The sequence below is a fragment of the Myotis daubentonii genome, chromosome 8 (assembly GCF_963259705.1).
Source record: "Myotis daubentonii chromosome 8, mMyoDau2.1, whole genome shotgun sequence".
NCBI classification, from domain to species: domain Eukaryota; kingdom Metazoa; phylum Chordata; class Mammalia; order Chiroptera; family Vespertilionidae; genus Myotis; species Myotis daubentonii.
In genome coordinates, this window is record NC_081847.1 from 18,782,599 (window position 1) to 18,795,666 (window position 13,068).

A 13,068-nucleotide genomic window follows, 5' to 3' on the forward strand; every position below is an offset into this window, starting at 1 on the left:
TAGCAGACTTTTTAAAAGACAATAATTCAGGAGTGGAACAGAATATCTGTGGATATAGGTAGAAAATTGAATTCAGTACTTGTATAAATGAAAGTATGAAAAAAGTGAAAGGAAACCTGGGTTTGAAATAGTACAGCCTATATCTCTACATATAAAACCCTAATATGCAAATAGACTGAACGGTGGAACAAACAACCAGTTGCTATGACGTGTGCTGACCACCAGGGGGCATGCACAGAACATGGCGGGTGTCGGCAGCAGATGGCAGAGCATGGAACATGGAGGGCGTTGGCTGCAGCGGGATGGTGGAGCAAATGAGTGGGGGCACCAGACCAAGGTGCGGAACCAGTCACTGTCATCAGGGCAAGCCTCTGGTGGTTACTGAACATTCTTTGCTCCCATGTGCCACAGTCCTGCCCGGCACTCGCACCTGCTGCCAGTGCTGGCCCTGCTCGCACCCGCTGCCAGCGCCAGAGTTGCCACTCACACCCGCTGCCAGCGCCTGGCGCTGGCCCCAATAGCTCAGTGCTGTTAGCAGGTGCGAGCAGTGGTTGCCGCCCGGATCGCCCCTCAGGGCTTCTCCATCTCCCCCTGCTCCTGAGGGGCGATCGGGGCTGGCAGCCGCGGCTCACACCCATTGCCGGCACCTGCCTCGCTTACACCCGCTGCTGGCCCCAATCGTTCTGCACCATCAGTGGGTGCAAGCAGGGGGGGTGCCATCAGTGTGTGGGAGCCATGGCAGCAGGGCTGCAGGCAGACAAGGGACTGGGTGGCCATGGCGGGAGGGGCCTGGTGGGGGTGCAAAGGATGGGCCAAGACCTGCCCTTGTGCCCAGTGCAGCCTCTCGGCCCACAATTCCTTTCAAGGTGCACAAATTCATGCACTTGGCCCCTAGTATTCTAATAGGTGGTGCTAATCTACCTTTGCTAACATGTTTCCACTCAGGGTGCTTTTCTCATACCTACCTGTAGGAGCTTGCGCATTTTTTCCCAATGTGGAAATGGAGAACTAGAAATATCTTGTAATATGCTCTTTCTTTCATTCTTGCTCTAGCTTTTGCTCTCTCCCCCTTACCATTTAAAGAGAAACTCCTTAGGGGTGAGGAACTCATTACTCTATGCTCTTCATATATTTCATGTGCCTGCTCTATTCTATTTGCTGGCCAACCTTTTAACCCCAGATCCTACTCTAAAATAGTGAGCTGTTCAGATTCAGACTCTCTTATGCAATAGATAAAATTCCTTTTGTTTTGAACCCTTCTCTTTCTCTGCTATTTCACCTAGCAGTTTAGCAGATTTTTAAAGAGAATCAAGATTCAAATAAGAACCTCACTTTGCAATTGTGTTATGATTTTTAAGTACCCTAATCTAAAGTTTGGCCTACCTCTCTTTTTCTCCTCTTAAAATGTTGAAGAACCCTAAATACTCTTTATCAGGAAAAAATACTTATTGTTTACTTTCTAGACAGGGGGTAGAGAATGTTATTTGGCTTTTTCTTTCTTTTCTTAATTTATTTTTAATTATAGTTGACAATATTTGTCTTTTTCTTGATGCCTTGGGATTATCACTTAAAATGTCAGATACTGTTCTCTGCTACAATGGAATTCTTTTCAGCGCCTTCCTACCATAAAAATCTGAGCTGCCTGAGGTCTTGTTAATCTTCTTGTTTGTTCTGCTCTGCTCCTGTGATCCTTTGGTCACACCTCAAGGCCAGACCTGCCTGCAGCGGCCTTCTTTCTCCCCTAACCAGCAGTTGGCTGACACAAGCTGCTCACCAGACCTGTGTAACAGTGGGAATTTGTAAGCCACACCACTATTCTTTTGACATTGTTTCTGTAAATGCTGACTCTATAATATGTAGCTTGTAGATAAACAGCATGTTTGTATAAGAATCCTAGAACTAACTTCAGAAGATGCAGACTCTGACCTTCAGTCATCCCAGTTTCAGATTTGCTGACCTTCACATGTAGAACCGGGATGATGAAGACCAGGGTGATGCACATCAGACCATCACTTGACCAGTTTTGAGGTCCTAATCAGAATTGACGATGCTGACCTGCACATAGAGAACTTTTTGCCCTCCTACCCCTTTATTTCTTTGTTCTGCTTTGCCTTTTTCTCCTTAAAAAAAAAAAACCTCTGCCGCCCTAGCTGGTTTGGCTCAGTGGATAGAGCGTCAGCCTGCGGACTGAAGGGTCCAGGGTTTGATTCCCATCAAGGGCACATATCCAGGTTGCAGGCTTGGTCCCCAGTAGGGGGCGTGCAGGAGGCAGCCAATCAATGATTCCCTCTCATCATTGATGTTTCTATCTCTCTCTTCCTCTCTGAAATCAATAAAGATATATTAAAAAACAAAACAAAACAAAAAAACCTCTGCCTACACTGAGATGTTAAGTTGGGCTTTGTGACAAGAGTCGCCAATCTTCTCAGGTGTCCAGCACTTGAATAAACCTCCTTCCTTTTCACCAGCATCTCTCATGAGTTTGGTTTTTGTGGCAGCAGGCAGCCAAGTCTTAGTTTCAGTTACACGAGGGGCCCACCATCTGTACTGGGGTGAGTGAGAAGCTATGCTCCAGTCTTGAACTTGGGCCTTAGTGTGGCGACTTGGCTTCTCACAACCCACTGTGTTTGCTCTCTCAGGTGGTGTTTCTGCATACCTGGCTTCTCACTAGGAGAGGTCCATGTGTTAATAAGCACAGCAGCTAACAGCACTGTTTTAATACATTTTGCCTTGATTCTTATTTTAAATTATTGATCCACTTTTGAGGATACCAAAACAGCCACCACTAATGTTTATTGAGCACTTATTGTGTGTCATGTCTTATTTTAAGGATCTCACATAGAAAATCTCATTTAACCATCCTATGAAGTAAGTACTATTGTATACCCATTTTACAATGGACACAGAGGCACAGGGGTCAAACCCCTTGCACTGGGATGCCCGGCGAGCTGGGGGGGCAGCCAGCCCCTACACCCGAGAGGCTTGCTCCAGGGCCCCAGATCTTGACCAGCATGCTGTTCACTAATAGATACTGAACAAAGTGAAGAGTGACTTGAGAATACTAGTCTCCATTGTTCTCTGGGTCTTTGGGTAAATAAATTAACTTCTCTCTTTAACGTTAGTAAATGAAAAGCAAAGTATATTCCTTGAGCACCATTTTACAATCCTCTATTGAAAATGAAGACAATTGGGATCACCATAAGCCATCCCAGGACTCATCTGAATTACTCAAATATAGGAACTATTAAAGAAAGGTCCAACCTCTTAAAGTTAACTAATTCCAGGCAGGTATAAATTGGTACAACCACCTTGGAAATCTGTTTGGCACCATTTCCACCCAGACTCTCTGATATAGTAAGAAAAATGAGTGCATGGAACCACCCAAAGAATGTTCTCTGTATCTGTTTGTACCATCCTCCAGCTAGAAACAACTCAAATGCCCATCAATAGAAGGATGGATAAGTAAATCGTGGTTTATTCACACAACAATCTTTTATAGCAATGAAAATATGTGACAGAAACATTCACACAATGAGAATACACACACTCTTGCTACACTCAGCAGCATGAATGTATCTCACATACGTAGTGTGGAGCCCAAAAAGCCAGAGCTGGCATGGGATTCCATTTATATCAAGTGTGACAACAGGCAGAGTACATCCACGCAGTCAGATGTCCACTCAGACAGTGGTGACCCTGGGGGTGGGAGTGACTGGGAGGGGCTGACCAAGCTCTGTGTCTTGATCTGATGACAAGGTGTGTTCAATTTGGGAATATTCATTGCAATGTACACTTACAATATGCTTTTCTGAGTTTATATACCTCATAAAAAGTTTTTTTAATGATAAAAATATATCACACAAGAAACAAATGATTACAAAAGACCTGACATAGCTGTTAGTGGGAGAAGGAACTAAAAAATTAGAATCATAAAATGGCCTACTTCCCCATAGACTGTCAAGGAGAGATGAATTCTGGGTCTACCTGGCCCATAGCAAGGAAGTTCAGGTAAGAGGCACCCCAAAATCATCTTTCTTGACATCATTCCGACCCCCAAATAAAACTGTCCTTCTATAATACTCATAGTACATCCCATACAAAATTCTCTCATTGTATTTATTTACTTAACAAATACTTAAATAGCACTTACATGTGCGTTAATATTAATTCATTTAATCCTCATAACAACCTTTTGAGGGAGGTACCATTAACATACACACTCTACAGATGAGGAGACTGAGGCATTAAAAAACTTGGCCACAGTCTCCCAGATAGCAAGTGGCAGAGCGGTCAGGTAGGTGCCATGAGAAAAGTCAGTGTGGCAGATGGAGCAGCGCCCAGGGCATGTTGCAGGGGGAATGGCCTGTTGTGGAGAACTTCAGCTCCCACTGTTGAACGTGAATGACACCTAATCTTAAGTTAGCCACCCCTCAGGGCTAAAGAAAGGATGGGTGTCTCAGTACCTGGTAGAGACCCCACTGTCTGTCAGACTGTCCACACAGCATATCCAGAGTGGAAATCTTCCTCCCTGGCCCCAGATCTCCTCCCATGCTCCTGCTGGCTCTCCTGCTGGCTCTCCTGCTGGGTGGCAGCCTCCAAAACCCCCAGCCCTCAGTGGCTCCTTCTCTTGCCCTCTAGTGTCACGCAGGGGTTTAACAGCCAAGCCCAATGTTGGTATCATCATCTGCTAGCCAGGAGACCTAGGCACATTACTGCTCTGAGCTCCAGTTCCTCCATCTGTAAGTGATGGGAAATGATCCTAGGACAGCTGGGCTTCAAGTGCTAATATGTGACATGTAATAACAACTGTAGCAAATTCTACCTCCCTGATCTCCCTCAGGTTTGGCCTCTGCCCACGTCCCAGCTGCTGGGTCCTCTCATCATGAGGGCTGTGCTGGTCTGTTTACCAGTCTTCTGCACGCTCTGCCGGTCCTTTCAGGTAGTCTGTTCACTCTAGCCAGGGTGGCTTTCCTAACTCCAGATATGATCCTGTCATTCCTTTGCTTAAAACTCCTTTCTGCTAAGCTTTATGCTTGTAGGAAATCAGCCACTGGGGCCCAGAATGGAGAGAAGAGCCATTTGAAGCCGGTATATCCCAGCTGTAGACATAGACTTCTAGGAGGACAGAACTAGGAGCTCCTTACATGGCCCTGCAATGAAACCCTGTAGTGAAAGTACACATGTAATTAATTTTTAGGAGAAAGTAAAATTGTTACTTGCAGGCAATGCAACTGTGTATCTGAGAAATGCAAGAGAGTCAACTGAAAAATGAATAGAAATAAGAAATTTCAGTAATGTGGCTAATTGCAAATTTAATATGCAAAGAAATCATTTTTTCATGTGCAAAAAACCTATTAGAATAATATAATAGAAGAAAAATCCCATTTACAGTGCATAAAAGATAGAATACCTAGGAATAAACTCAATTAAAATGAATTTATATAAACCAAAACCATAAAGCATTAGCAAAGAATTTTTTTAATTGAATGAATACCCTATTTTCAAATAGGAAAAACCAATATTATACTTTTCCTCCTTAAATTTATCTAAGACCTTAATGCAAAGTCAATGAAAAGATCTACTTTTTAATTACACAAGATGATTCTAAAGTTCATGTGAAAAGTAAAATATGCAAGAAAAGCTAAGAAAATCCTACAAAGAAGGCTAATAGGGAGAAATTATTCTTTCAAATAATAAAAAGCATTATAAAACTATACTTAATTAAAGAAGTTTGAAATAGCATATGAATTTACAGCTAGATCAATGGGACAAATTAGAGAGCCCCAAAATAGACCCAAATACATATGGAAAGGTGGCATTTCAAAGCAGTGGGGGAAAAAGATGGATTATTCAATAAATGGCTTTGGGACAGCTGAGTGCCAGCTGGAGCCATACCTTACTCCTTACACCAAAGTCAATTCCAGATGGATGAAAGTACTTTTAAAAACATAAAAGTACCAGAAGAAAACTCGAGCATTTTTTTAAAAAAAATCATCTTCAAGAAGAGATCTAAGTAAGACATAAAACCCAGGAGCCATAAAGGAAACAACTGCTACATTTATATACAGATATTTAAGGAGAAATATTTATTTTAAAAGTTTTTCAAACAACTAACATGGAAAAAATATTTGCTACTCATATGACAAAGGCTCAATTACCTTACTATAAAGAACTGTGTTGTTGCTTTTTGAGAGCTGGTAAATTAAAAAATCAAGAATTCACATTGTAAACATGTAGGGAAAGAGGCACTCCTGATGAGAGGAAAATGGCTGTAATTTTTTCCAGGTCCATTTGGGGTTCACTATCAAAAATTAAAATGTATTCCTTGATCTAGCAGTTCTTCCTCTGCTAGAGATTTACCCTATTGATCTATCTGAGGGCAAATCAGTGAAGAGAATGTTAAAGAACCATCCTATATAATAAAAAGGTAATATGCAAATTGACCCTAGAACTACTAGGAACGACCAGTTGCGATGATGCGCACTGACCACCAGAAGGCAGACGCTCAACACAGAAACTGCCCCCTGGTGGTCAGTGCGCTTCTACAGGGGGAGTGCGGCTCAGCCAGAAGCCGGCTCATGGCTGGCCAGCACAGCGGCAGTGGAGGGAGCCTCTCCCACCTCTGCAGCAGTGCTAAGGATGTCCGATTATGGCTTAGGCTCCCCGCGGGCCTAAGCCGGCAGGTGGGCATCCCCTGAGAGGGTGCAGGCCGAGCTGAGAAACCCCCCCCCAGTGCACGAATTTTCATGCACCAGGCCTCTAGTTGTTTATAATAGCATTGTGTTGAAAACAACTCAACTGTCCTTTCAATGGGAGACTGGCCAAGTGTGTTCTAGAATGGGTTTTGACAAATTTTTTCTTAAAAGGCTTTGTGGGCCAAGAGGCAAAATAGAGGTAATTAAGTGGGTATTACTTTAAAACTATTCTCAGCTCAGGTACAAAAACAGGCTAGAATATCCATACCGTGAAATGCTATCCAGGGTATGATGAGGTTTGTGTAAATATTGATTGTGTGGAAAAGTCTCAATGCAGACATTTTTTAAAAGCAAGAGATAGAGCCCTAGCCGGTTTGGCTCAGTGGATAGAGCATTGGCCTGCGGACTGAAGGGTCCCGGATTCGATTACGGTCAAGGGCACATGCTCGGGTTGTGGCTCTATCCCCAGAAGGGGGCATGCAGGAGGCAGCTAATCAGTGATTCTCTCTCATCATTGATGTTTCTCTCTCTCCCTTTCCCTTCCTCTCTGAAATCAATAAAAATTTATTAAAAAAAAACACAAGAGCTAGAGCAGTATACAAAACAAACACACAAATATCAATTGCATTTCTATACACTAGCAATGGACAATCTGAAAAGGAAATTTAAAGAATAATTCCATTTACAGTAGCTTCAGAAAGAATAAAACACTTAGGAATTAACCAAGGAGATGAAAGATTTGTGCACTGAAAAGTACAAAGCATCACTAAAAGAAGTTAAAGAAGACATAAATAAGTGGAAAGACATTTCATGTTCTTGGATTAGAAGACAATATTGTTAAGATGTTAATATTACCCAGAGTGATCTACAGTCAGTACAATCCCTTTCAAAATCCCAATGACACTTTTTGCAGAAATTGTCCGGCTGATGTGGCTCAGTGGTTGAGCATTGACCTAGGAACCAGATCAAGGTTCGATTCCTGACCTCCTGATTCATAGGTCCCTTCCTCTCTGAAATAAATAAAATATATGTAAATATACATGTGAATATATATATATGAATAAGAGAGCCCCAATGTATTCTCCATGGAAACAAACCCATGAAATTAGTGCAGAAAGAAAACTATACAGTTGTACCCAGATGCTACCACCACTGGGAAGGAGACTGGTCCATCTGACTTCACCACATAATCTAGTGAATTGGTTTCCCCAGCTGTGAAAGGTGATGAAGAGATGAGACACCAAGCCATGTGAGATGGTTTGTTACATACTCTCCTAGTCTTGGTCCAGTCCTGACTCATGACCTTCTCTCTCAGCCTGTGAGTTTATTGTTCTCTTGGAAATTACGTTGAAAACCTGGGGTGTAGAGTTCTCGAGTGTGAGTCATTCAGATTGCAGTTAACTGTCTGCTTATATCCTGCTGACCAACTTGTTGAACTAGAAGTCTTCTAGTGATATTGCAGGCACCTAACACTACTGCTCCCAAATCATTACTAAGTGATGCACTCGAGGTCTCCACTAGGAGAGGGAGAAGTGGGGCTGCACCCTTTTAGACAGTAGCTGTCCTTCTTCACTTCATTGGTAGTATTTTTTCCCCCATAACTGGAAGTTTCTAATAATTGGTCTCATTTTAAAATGTTACTATCAGCCAGCCAACTACCAGAAGCTGAATTCCCTAGTTGACCTGCAGCTGACCACAGACCCATGAGGGTGCCCAGATGAGACCAGAAGGACTGCTCAGCCTAAATTATTCACTCACAGAATCATAGGCAAAAAATTGGTGGCTATATTATGCCACAATTTTTGGCATGGTTTTATGCAGAATTACTGTGGCAATAGGTAACAGACCAGGATTATACAACAGAGTTGTGGAGGAAATTAAATGAGGTTGGTTTATGTAAAAGTGTTTAATTCAGTGCCTGACATGAAACAATATTCCATGAATGTTAACTATTATTCCTGGTATAAGGCATTGTGCCCCATTTGAAGATCAAAATTATGATCTCAAATTATTTGTCATATAAGTTGACTCCACCTAAGCCTGCAACTGGCTGCTTGTGGACCATCTGTAGTCCCACCTACAGAAGCCTGGGCTCTGCCTAAAATTTCTAACAAAACCTTTCTGAAGTATATAATTAGCAGACACCCGTGAACTAGCTGAGAAGGGATGTGTGAAGTTCGGTCAACAGGTGGTAATGTTGGACTCATCTGCCATATAAAGATGAGGCATCTGCTAAAAGATAGCAGACAGGTCTCAACAGTCTGTTCGTGTTGAAAGAGAAATGTGGTGTGGCCAGCTTCCTAGAGGATGTTTCGGTCCTGCTCTGGAAAATGCCAGGCTTGCATGCTACTGGACGTGAGGTGTGAGGGGCTACTGGACATGAGGTGTGAGCCAATGGTCCCTGGAGACCAGCCTTACTCCCTCTGCAGGAGCTCTGAACATTATGGACTGGAGGAATTTGTGTTGCTACTTGACTCTGTTCGAAGTCTAATTTCAGAAGTGACTTAATACTCAGCACAAATGCTATGGGCTATATGTATAAGGATGGTTTTTGATGCCTTGCTTGTAGTCACCCCAAGTGGGAAACTGGCAGATTATCCATCAATGGGGGGATGGTTGAAGAAATTGTGATACTTATACACCTATGGAATGTTCTGCAGCTCTGTTTAAAAGTAAGCTAAACCTATGCTTTTTGACCTGGAAGGATCTCTACGATGATTAAGAGAGAAAATCAATGCCCGACCAGTGTGGCTCAATGGTTGAGCATGGACCATGAATCAGAAGGTCACGGTTCAATTCCTGGTCAGGGCACATGCTAAGATTGCCGGCTCCACCCCCAGGAGGGGGCGGGCAGGAGGCAGCCAGTCAATGATTCTCTCTCATCATTGCTGTTTCTACCTCTCTCTCTCTCTCTATGTCTGAATTCAATAAAAACATATATAAAAAATGTTTGATAACTTGGAATGCTATGATCACTTAAAAAAATTATACATATAAGAGAACAAAATATACAGTATGATCATAATTCATTTTACAAATTAGTATATGGTGCCCTAACTGGTTTGGCTCAGTGGATAGAGCATCGGCCTGCGGACTGAAAGGTCCCAGGTTCGATTCCAGTCAAGGGCATGTACCTTGGTTGCAGGCACATCCCCAGTAGGGAGTGTGCAGGAAGCAGCTGATCAATGTTCCTCTCTCATTGATGTTTCTAACTCTCTATCCCTCTCCCTTCCTCTCTGTAAAAAATCAATAAAATATATTTTTTTAAAAATTAGTATATGGAAAAAAGTTGGTATATGCAAGGACTTGTGTGCATAAAAGGCCTTGGAAGCTTTATACCCATATACCCACAGTGATTGGCTCTTCTGGGTTAGAGAAGCCTCTTTGGTAGCTAGTAACAGAAACCAACTTGAGGTAAAGCAAAAACAGGTCCTTTGACATGGTGACGTGTCTACAAAAGGCAAATCTACAGAGAGAACACAGATTAGTGGTTACCTAGGGCTGGGGGTGGGAGTGGGGATTGACTGCAAAGGAGCAGCAGGATCTTTCTGGGCCCATGTTTTTAACACTGGATTGGATGACGGTTACACAACTCTGTAATAATCCACTAAAAAAATCATTGCACTGTACATTTAAAATTAGTACATTTTATAGTATGCAAATTTTATCTCAATAAAACTTTAAAAGGGGAGAGAGGCCACTTACTTGGAGAATGGGATGGGCGTAAGGAGGTGTCTTTCCAGATTCTGAGGAGGAACCACAACCAGGCCTCAGGGAGAGAGAGGCCTCTCACCTCACGTCTGTCTGCAACAGTCTCATGCTTTCTGTTCCATTTCTCTTTAAGACTAACCCAGAAACAAAATAAAATACAAAAGACCGTGGCCACCCCAGAGCTCCTGCATGATTAGAGACACTAGACCAGGGGTGGGCAAACTTTTTGACTCGAGGGCCACATGGGTTCTTAAACTGGACCGGAGGGCCGGAACAAAAGCATGGATGGAGTGTTTGTGTGAACTAATATAAATTCAAAGTAAACATCATTACATAAAAGGGTATGGTCTTTTTTTTTTTTAGTTTTATTCATTTCAAACGGGCCGGATCCGGCCCGCGGGCCGTAGTTTGCCCACGGCTGCACTAGACGCACACTCACTAAAATTCCCAGCCTGAATAAGGTGTCCACCAGCAATGGCCTACCCAGAGGCCCCAAGGGGACTATTCTAAGCTGGGCAGATGCCCTCTAGGTGTCAGAGCTTTATTTATTTATTTAAATTTTTATTGATTTCAGAGAGGAAGGGGGAGGGAGAGAAACATCAATGATGAGAGAGAATCATTGATTGGCTGCCTCCTGCACGCCCTGTACTGGGGTGGGGATCAAGCCCGAAACTCGGGCATGTGCCCTTGGCCACAATCAAACCTGGGACCCTTTAGTCCACAGGCCGATGCTCTATCCATTGAGCCAAACTGACTGGGGCGGTGTTAGCGCTTTAGATGACTTTTCTGTAATGGCCTTTTGTGGTTGACTGCACTTTGGTGGCGCCCTTCATGAACCACATATCCTGGTATTGGTCCCTTCTGAAGCGCTCCCACGTGGACTAGAAGCTTGGGCAGGTGACTGGCCCCAGCCAATGCGTCAGTAGTAAGCACGTTATAAGCAAAGGCTTGACAAGCACTTGCAATTGGGGTTTGTTCTCCTGGAATGTTGGAAGAATGCTCCTTCCTGAAACCCAGCCACCATTCCAAAAGACCCACCTGGGAGAGAATCAATATCCCTGGCCAGCACCTCCATCTGAGCTCCCAGCTGATGGCAGCTGCCGCAGTGACCCAGCCGGCACCATGTGGAGAGAACTGCCCAGAAAACCCTCAGGTTCCAAGATAATAAACTGGTATGGTGTTAAACCACTAGAGTTTGTGGTGGTTTCTTATGTAGCGATAGATAGCAAAGATATTACTTATTCTTTTTCTTATCACATAGCTCTGGTAAATGTTGAGATGCACAACCTATAAGACACTGAGTAACTGGCCCCAGACTGAAGTACCTCCACTTTCCCACGACACTGCTGCTATGCCCTGCAGTGGCAGTGGGAATGCTGTAATACTTGCCGGCATCTTACTGAAGGGTGACAGATGTGAAAGACCTGCTTCACACACCAGGCTCTACTTGAGCTCAGTGCTCAGTGTAGAACAGGCATTGCTGACTGAGCTCTAAAAGCAACTCCCGCCAGGAAGCCTGGACAGCTTTCCTCTTCACATCTAGAAAGCCATTTGCAAGAGCATATCATGGAGTAAAGACAGTATCTTCAATAAATGGTATTGGGGAAATTGGACAGGTACATGCAAAGAAATTGAACTAGATCACAACTTATACCATACACAAGAATAAACTCAAAACGGAGAAAAGATTTAAATGTAAGTTGTTAGAAAAGAACCATTGGCAGCAAAATCTCAAACACCTCTCATAGAAACATGTTTGCTGATACATCTCCTAGGGCAAGGGAAATAAAGGAAAAAATAAACAAATAAGACTATATCAAAATAACAAGCTTCTGCACAGCAAAATAAACCATCAACAAAATGAAAAGGGATCCCATTGTATGGGAGAACATATTTGGCAATGATATGTCTGATAAGGGCTTAATTTCCAAAATATATAAAGAACTCATAGAACTTAACAAAAGAAAGACAAACAATCCAATTAAAAATTGGAAAGGACCTAAACAGACACTTCTCCAAAGAAGACATATGAATTGCCAAGAGACACATGAAAAAATGCTGAAAGTCACTAATCATCAAATTAAAATGACAATGAGGTATCACCTCACACTTGCCAGAATGGCTATCATCAACAAATAAACAAATGACAAGTGTTGGAGAAAAGGGAACACTAGTACACTGCTGGTGGAAATGCAGACTGGTACAGCCACTATGGAAAACAATAGAAAGTTTCCTCAAAAAATTAAAAAATAGAACTGCCATTTGACCCAGATATCCTAAAAATCCTGAAACACCAACCACAAAGAATATATGCACCCCTATGTTCATAGCAGTGCTATTTACAATAGCTAAGTTCCAGAAACAGCCCAAGTGCCCATCAGATAAGTGGATTAAAAAAGATGTGGTACACAATGGAATACTATGCAGCTGTGAAAAAGAAGGCTCTCTTACCCTTTGAGATAGCATGGAGGGACTTGGAGAGTATTATGCTAAGTGAAATAAGCCAGTCAGAAAAAGACAAGTATCACACTCATGGGTGGAATATAATGAACAAAATAAAGTGACAAACAAAACAGATCTAGAGACATGGAAGCATGGAACAGACTGAGGAATCTGAGGGAAGAGTAGGGTGGCAGCGGGAAGAGATTAACCAAATAACTTA